The sequence below is a fragment of the Balaenoptera borealis genome (assembly GCF_965194805.1).
Source record: "Balaenoptera borealis genome assembly, chromosome: 12".
In the NCBI taxonomy this organism is placed as follows: Eukaryota; Metazoa; Chordata; class Mammalia; order Artiodactyla; family Balaenopteridae; genus Balaenoptera; species Balaenoptera borealis.
The window spans coordinates 75372181-75379258 of record NC_138869.1 but is presented as its reverse complement, the minus strand read 5'-3'; the positions used below and the strand labels follow the sequence as shown (position 1 = coordinate 75379258).

At 43.7% G+C, this 7078-nt stretch overlaps 1 long non-coding RNA gene across 1 annotated transcript; it reads right to left on the bottom strand.

The window, feature by feature from the left end:
- Window positions 1-869: 869 nt before the first annotated feature.
- Window positions 870-6540, bottom strand: LOC309607433. The gene is made up of 2 exons (XR_014232395.1): window positions 962-6540; window positions 870-931 (listed from the first exon to the last, which is right to left on the bottom strand). It is a non-coding gene; the product is annotated as an uncharacterized lncRNA (long non-coding RNA).
- Between the last annotated feature and the right edge of the window lie 538 nt (window positions 6541-7078).

Sequence of the window (7078 nt, the reverse complement as noted above, 5' to 3'; positions counted from 1 at the left end):
CGGAATGCCTTCTGGGCTGAGTGTTGAAAGTTTTGTGGGCTTGGCAAGTGGGAGACCCCAGAGCAGCTGCCGGGTGGGAACTGGGAGAAGAGAGAGAGAGGGATTTCACAGAGTTTGCCTCTGGATTTGAATTGGATCTCTCTTGCTATTCTTAAAGAGATGCAGGGAAAATTGACACAAATGTAAAATTACTTTTGGCTACTGAACTGTGCTCATTTGTATGTGATGCTGTGCAGAAAATGGGTTACATGGGACCCCAGTTTATACTAAGGCTATGTATGCATGTGTTTGAAAGTGAAGATGTTTGAATGTGAAAGATAAGGTGTAAAAAAATGATTCAGTGGCAGAGATACTAAGGCTGGGAAGGAAAGAGATAAGGGGAGAAGGAGAAATAAAAGAGAAAGAAACAAAGACAGACAGGGGTAAATATACAGAGAAGTATCTGGGAAATAGAAACAAATTGGCAGGAAATAGAAACCAATTGGGATAAAGTAAGTTTGTCTTCTACTCGTTTCCCAAGGCTCTCTGTTACTGTGTCTCTCAAATTGTGATTAACTATTAAGAATATATTTTCCATTGCTACTCACTACTTATACACATATATAACTGGAAAAAACCTTTTTTTTTTTTTCAGGGACTAATGCTTACCTTACGGTCCCCCATGAGCCACATTTACCAGTATTCGTGTCCTTCCCACAGTGACTGGCTTCAACTAGCAAGACATTAGCAAAGGTGATGCAAGGGGAGGCTTGCTAAGCTCTTGCACAATGGGGCCTGTCCTCTTGGAATTTTGCTCTTGTGATGTACTCCCTTGGAACCCAGAAATCATACTGTGGCTGCCCAAATTAGCCATATAGAGAGGCCACTGGTTGGAGCCCTGAGGCCCTAGCTGACACCCAATCTGAGCTCCCAGCCAATAGCCAGCCTCAATCTGAGCTCCCAGCCAATAGCCAGCCTCAACTTGCCAACAATGTAAATGATGCATCTTGAAAGTGGGTCCTCCAGCCCCAATTGAGCCACCACAGCTGGTGCCCATGGAGCAGAGAAGAGCTGTCTTCACTGAGCCCTGCCCAAATTCCAGAATTATGAACAAATAAATGTTGTTGTTTCAAGCCCGCCAAGTTTTGGGTTAGGTTTGTTATGCAGCCATAGATAGCATTCTAACTACACGCAGTGCACTGTGGTAGTTTCTATTGTATTCAATTCTATCTTATTTTTCAAGATGGTGAATTGATTTCATGACTTACTAATGAGTCATGATCCACAGTTTGAAAAGTGCTGCTCTAATCAATGGCAGATGTGTTTGAGACAATCTGTTTTCCAACCTCTCCCTCTATCCTGTTGCTCTTAGCATCTGTGACATATAAGAGATGAGAGGTAATCTCAAGATGTCACCCAGTCCAGGGCTGTGTCTCACAAAGGGCTGCCCCTAAAGCCATCTGGGTCTCCAGGTAGACAATTCTATTCGGTAGATAATTTTACTCGGGCAATTATTTAGTCCTTTTGTATGCCTGGCTCTGAATCCTGCAAGCACAGTTTACAACCAAGCATGGTCTGCTGGTACCCAAGATACTAAATTTTTCACTACAAAGGGAGGATGGATATCACTCTCCCAACCCCTGCCCCATATACCCATCCTACGCCCTCTATTTCTCAAGACTCTGGGTTAAGATGAAGCAAGCATCTTCCTATGTCATTAAAGCTTCTTATAACACAGTCCTGCCACTTACTTGTTTTCTCCCCAAATACAGCAATCCCTGCATCATATTCCACAGAACAAAAATATCAGGACCACCAGGGGAGCCTGTTAAATGCAGATTCCCAGGCCCAACTAAGTGATATGGGCTCAAAAAAGATCCCTGGAGAGTGGTACCTGGAAATCTGAATTTTAACGAGGTCCCCAGCCAGTTCTGCTGCACATGGACGTATAGGTTTAACTATTCTAGGGACTATGGTCTGGTTCAGTGCATTTCAGCCTTTCCTGCCTCAAGTCATGGTAAGAAATACGTTCACATTCTGTTCCTACACTCACATATGTATCTGTAAAGGAAACAGAAGTTTCATCAGACTCTACCATTGATGTATGCTGCACTTTGAATTTTCTATACTGTTTTATTTTTTTCGAAGGCTGATAGTAACTCATTAAACTGATTTTATGATTCACCAATGGGTCACACTGTACCGTTAGTAACAAACCTGGCCTAAGCAGGCTATGTGTCTATCCAGTAGACATGGCAGATTCTCCAGAGTTTTGCTGTAATAATGATTGTTTGGAGTTGCAAGCCTGGTCTCCATCTTTTTCCAATGTGCCTTTTGATTCTACTGCTACCAGGGCTTACATTCACGTAGCACTTACTTAACCATATTCCTCTTTGTCATTGTCGGGTCTCCAGCTCAGCCTAGGCTGGAACTCAGGGTACAGCTGAATCAGGGCCTGGGGCTCCCTCCAGGGCTCAGTTTGCAAGAACCAGTAGCTCTGGGAGCTTTTGGTTGCTGGGAGAAGGACATAGGACAGGGCTGTGACAGCTAACCTCTGCTTTTTCCCCATGATGGTTGTTCCTGAGTCCTCAGGAAGCAGGAATTGGAGTTCCAAGTCCATGAATGGTATCTACGAAGGGCTGTGTGCACCTCCTGCAAGGGCAGAGCTTCTCCAACGTCCAGCTGCTCTAAGGACCTACGAGGCACCTCTCAGGACTCCCAGAAACGAATTGGAGAAGACGGTGTTATCCAATAATTTAAGTAACTTTGTCTTGAATTTGTATTTTCATCTTACATCACTTCTTGGGCTGAGAAGTTCCCTAGATTTATTACCTTCTGTATAAGTAGGGCTTGCTTGTCCCTAACTCTTTCAAGTGCAAAGTGGGTGACTATCACAGGCTACTCCAGGACTGGGCACCTGTCCTTATTCCCTGTCCCATCCTCTCTGGGATGCTTGACCTGCTTCTCAGTTTCATCCTTCAGCCAGATGAGGCCCCATCTTCTCTGTCCTCAGACTTCAGCCTTTCTATTCCCTCCGTCATTTTTGACATTTGAGACAGCCACCGAAATCAAAACAGATTCAAAAACATGCCATTTATGGTGTCCAAGAAAGCCAAACGGATCCCCAAATGATTGATTTAGTGGTTGCAGCTGGGCCTGGATGCAGACAGACAGCTAATGAGGTAATTTTTCTAAATGCAAAGTGTAAACAAGATAACAGCTCCCTTCCTCTCTCTGAGTCTCTCTGGGTTTCTCTCCCTTTCTTTCAATTTTCTGCAGAGATGCACATACCAATTTGTATTTTATACTGTTATGAGTTGAAATGTGTCCCCTCAGAATGATGTGCTGGGAGTCCTAATGCCCAGAATGTGGCCTTATTTGGAGATGGGGTCTTTTCAGAGGTGATCAAGTTGAAATGAGGTCATTAGGGTGAACCCTAATCCAGTATGATTGGTGCCCTTATGAAGAGGGGACAATTTGGACATAGAGAGAAGCATGCATAGAGGGAAGATGATATAAGGAGACACAGAGAAGCCGTCAACTACAAGCCAAGGAGAGAGGCCTGGAACAGATCCCTTCCTCACAGCCCTCAGAAGGAACCGACCCTACTGGCACCTTGATCTTGGAATTCCAGCCTCTAGAACAGTGAGACAATACATTGCGATTGTTTAAGCCACCCAGTCTATGGCACTTTGTTACAGCAGTCCCAGCAAACTAATACACACACATTTAAAGTGGTTTCCTTCTATGTTATCTCAGTTGGTCATTCTCCTTCCTGAGGTAGGGGAGGGCAAAGAAGGTGAAGATTTCCTGTGAAGCTGGTGAGGCTTATTCAGGGCCCTCAGCAACACTGGCCCTTGCAGAGCCCTGGCAGGACCGCCTGTGATGTCTCCAGGTGGTCACACGTTTCTGTAAAATGTGCAAATGATGTTTAAACTGCCAGGGTTACGATTGCTGACTCTTCACGGCAGCTTCCCTGCCAGCACACTTTCCATCACGTCATATGGCCTTCGGGTGGCCACACAGCATTCTTAGACCTGGATAAAGGGCATTTGAGTTGACAATGTAGATAGTTGGGGTTCAGTGGGATACATGTATGGTTTGTGGTCACTCCCACCTATAATTAAATTTTGCTAGTCACCCCAGTGGAGGAATGGCTTCCAGGGATGCTACTACTGCCCTCTGTGTCCATTCACCTTGTAATGGGACACAAATGTGTAGGCCAAAGTCAGGTCACTGCGTGAAGAGAGCCCACGGCAACCAGCACCAGAAGTGTGTGGGGAGTGGAGGAAAATCAGGTTTGAAACATGGAACCAGAAGTTGGTCTATGGAAATTCTTCCACTCATCAAATGCATAAAATTATTAGTCCTTAAAAGTTTAGTATCGGAGCTTGAACCAAGATGATGGAGGAGAAGTACGTGCTCTCTCTCCCTCTTGTGAGAACACCAGAATCACAACTAGCTGCTGGACAATCATCGACAGGAAGACACTGGAACTCACAAAAAAGATACCCCATATCCAAAGACAAAGGAGAAGCCACAATGAGACAGTAGGAGGGGCGCAATCACAGTAAAATCAAATCCCATAACTGCTGGGTGGGTGACTCACAGACTGGAGAACACTTATACCACAGAAGTCCACCCACTGGAGTGAAGGTTCTGAGCCCCACATCAGGCTTCCCAACCTGTGGGTCTGGTAACGGAAGGAGGAATTCCTAGAGAATCAGACTTTGAAGGCTAGTGGGATTTGATTGCAGGACTTCGACAGGACTGTGGGAAACAGAGACTCCACTCTTGGATGGCACACACAAAGTAGTGTGTGCATTGGGACCCAGGGGAAGGAGCAGTGACCCCAGGGGAGACTGAACCAGACCTACCTGCTAGTGTTGGATAGTCTACTGCAGAGGTGGGGGGTGGCTGTGGCTCACCGTGGGGACAAGGACACTGGCAGCAGAAGTTCTGGGAAGTACTCCTTGGCGTGAGCCCTCCCAGAGTCTGTCATTAGCCCCACCAAAGAGCCCAGGTAGGCTCCAGTGTTGGGTTGCCTCAGGCCAAACAACCAACAGGGAGGGAACCCAGCCCCACCCATCAGGAGTCAAGCGGATTAAAGTTTTACTGAGCTCTGCCCAGCAGAGCAACAGTCAGCTCTACCCACCGCCAGTCCCTCCCATCAAGCCTCTTAGATAGCCTCATCCACCAGAGGGCAGAGAGCAGAAGCAAGAACTACAATCCTGCAGCCTGTGGAACAAAAACTACATTCACAGAAAGATAGACAAGATGAAAAGGCAGAGGGCTATGTACCAGATGAAGGAACAAGATAAAACCCCAGAAAAACAACTAAATGAAGTGGAGATAGGCAACCTTCCAGAAAAAGAATTCAGAATAATCATAGTGAAGATGATCCAGGACCTCGGAAAAAGAATGGAGGCAAAGATTGAGAAGATGCAAGAAATGTTTAAGAAAGACCTAGAAGAATTAAAGAACAAACAAACAGAGATGAACAATACAATAACTGAAATGAAAACTACACTAGAAGGAATCAATAGCAGAATAACTGAGGCAGAAGAACGGATAAGTGACCTGGAAGACAGAATGGTGGAATTCATGGCTGTGGAACAGAATAAAGGAAAAAGAATGAAAAGAAATGAAGACAGCCTAAGAGACCTCTGGGACAACATTAAACGCAACAACATTCTCATTATAGGGGTCCCAGAAGGAGAAGAGAGAGAGAAAGGACGTGAGAAAATATTGAAGAGATTATAGTCGAAAACTTCCCTAACATGGGAAAGGAAATAGCCACCCAAGCCCAGGAAGCGCAGAGAGTCCCATACAGAATAAACCCAAGGAGAAACACGCTGAGACACATAGTAATCAAATCGGCAAAAATTAAAGACAAAGAAAAATTATTGAAAGCAGCAAGGGAAAAACGAAAAATAACATACAAGGGAACTCCCATAAGGTTAACAGCTGATTTCTCAGCAGAAACTCTACAAGCCAGAAGGGAGTGTCATGATATACTTAAAGTGATAAAAGGGAAGAATCTACAACCAAGATTACTGTACCCAGCAAGGATCTCATTCAGATTCGATGGAGAAATCAAAAGCTTTACAGACAAGCAAAAGCTAAGAGAATTCAGCACCATCAAACCAGCTCTACAACAAATGCTAAAGGAACTTCTCTAAGTGGGAAACACAAGAGAAGAAAAAGATCTACAAAAACAAACCCATAACAATTAAGAAAATGGTCATAGGAACATACATATCGATAATCACCTTAAACGTGAATGGATTAAATGCTCCAACCAAAAGACACAGGCTCGCTGAATGGATACAAAAACAAGACCCATCTATATGCTGTCTACAAGGTCTACAAGAGACCCACTTCAGACCTAGGGACACTTACAGACTGAAAGTCAGGGGATGGAAAAAGATATTCCATGCAAATGGAAATCAAAAGAAAGCTGGAGTAGCTATACTCATATCAGATAAAATAGACTTTAAAATAAAGAATGTTACAAGAGACAAGGAAGGACACTACATAATGATCAAGGGATCAATCCAAGAAGAAGACATAACAATTAGAAATATATATGCAACCAACATAGGAGCACCTCAATACATAAGGCAACTGCTAACAGCTATAAAAGAGGAAATCGACAGTAACACAATAATAGTGGGGGACGTTAACACCTCACTTACACCAATGGACAGATCATCCAAAATGAAAATAAATAAGGAAACAGAAGCTTTAAATGACACAATAGACCAGGTAGGTTTAAGTGATATTTATAGGACATTCCATCCAAAAACAGCAGGTTACACTTTCTTCTCAAGTATGCATGGAACATTCTCCAGGACAGATCACATCTTGGGTCATAAATCAAGGCTCAGTAAATTTAAGAAAATTGAAATCATATCAAGCATCTTTTATGACCACAATGCTACGAGATTAGAAATGAATTACTGGGAAAAAAACGTAAAAAACACAAACACATGGAGGCTAAACAATATGTTACTAAATAGCCAAGAGATCACTGAAGAAATCAAAGAGGAAATCAAAAAATACCTAGAGAAGATGACAATGAAAACACGACGATCCA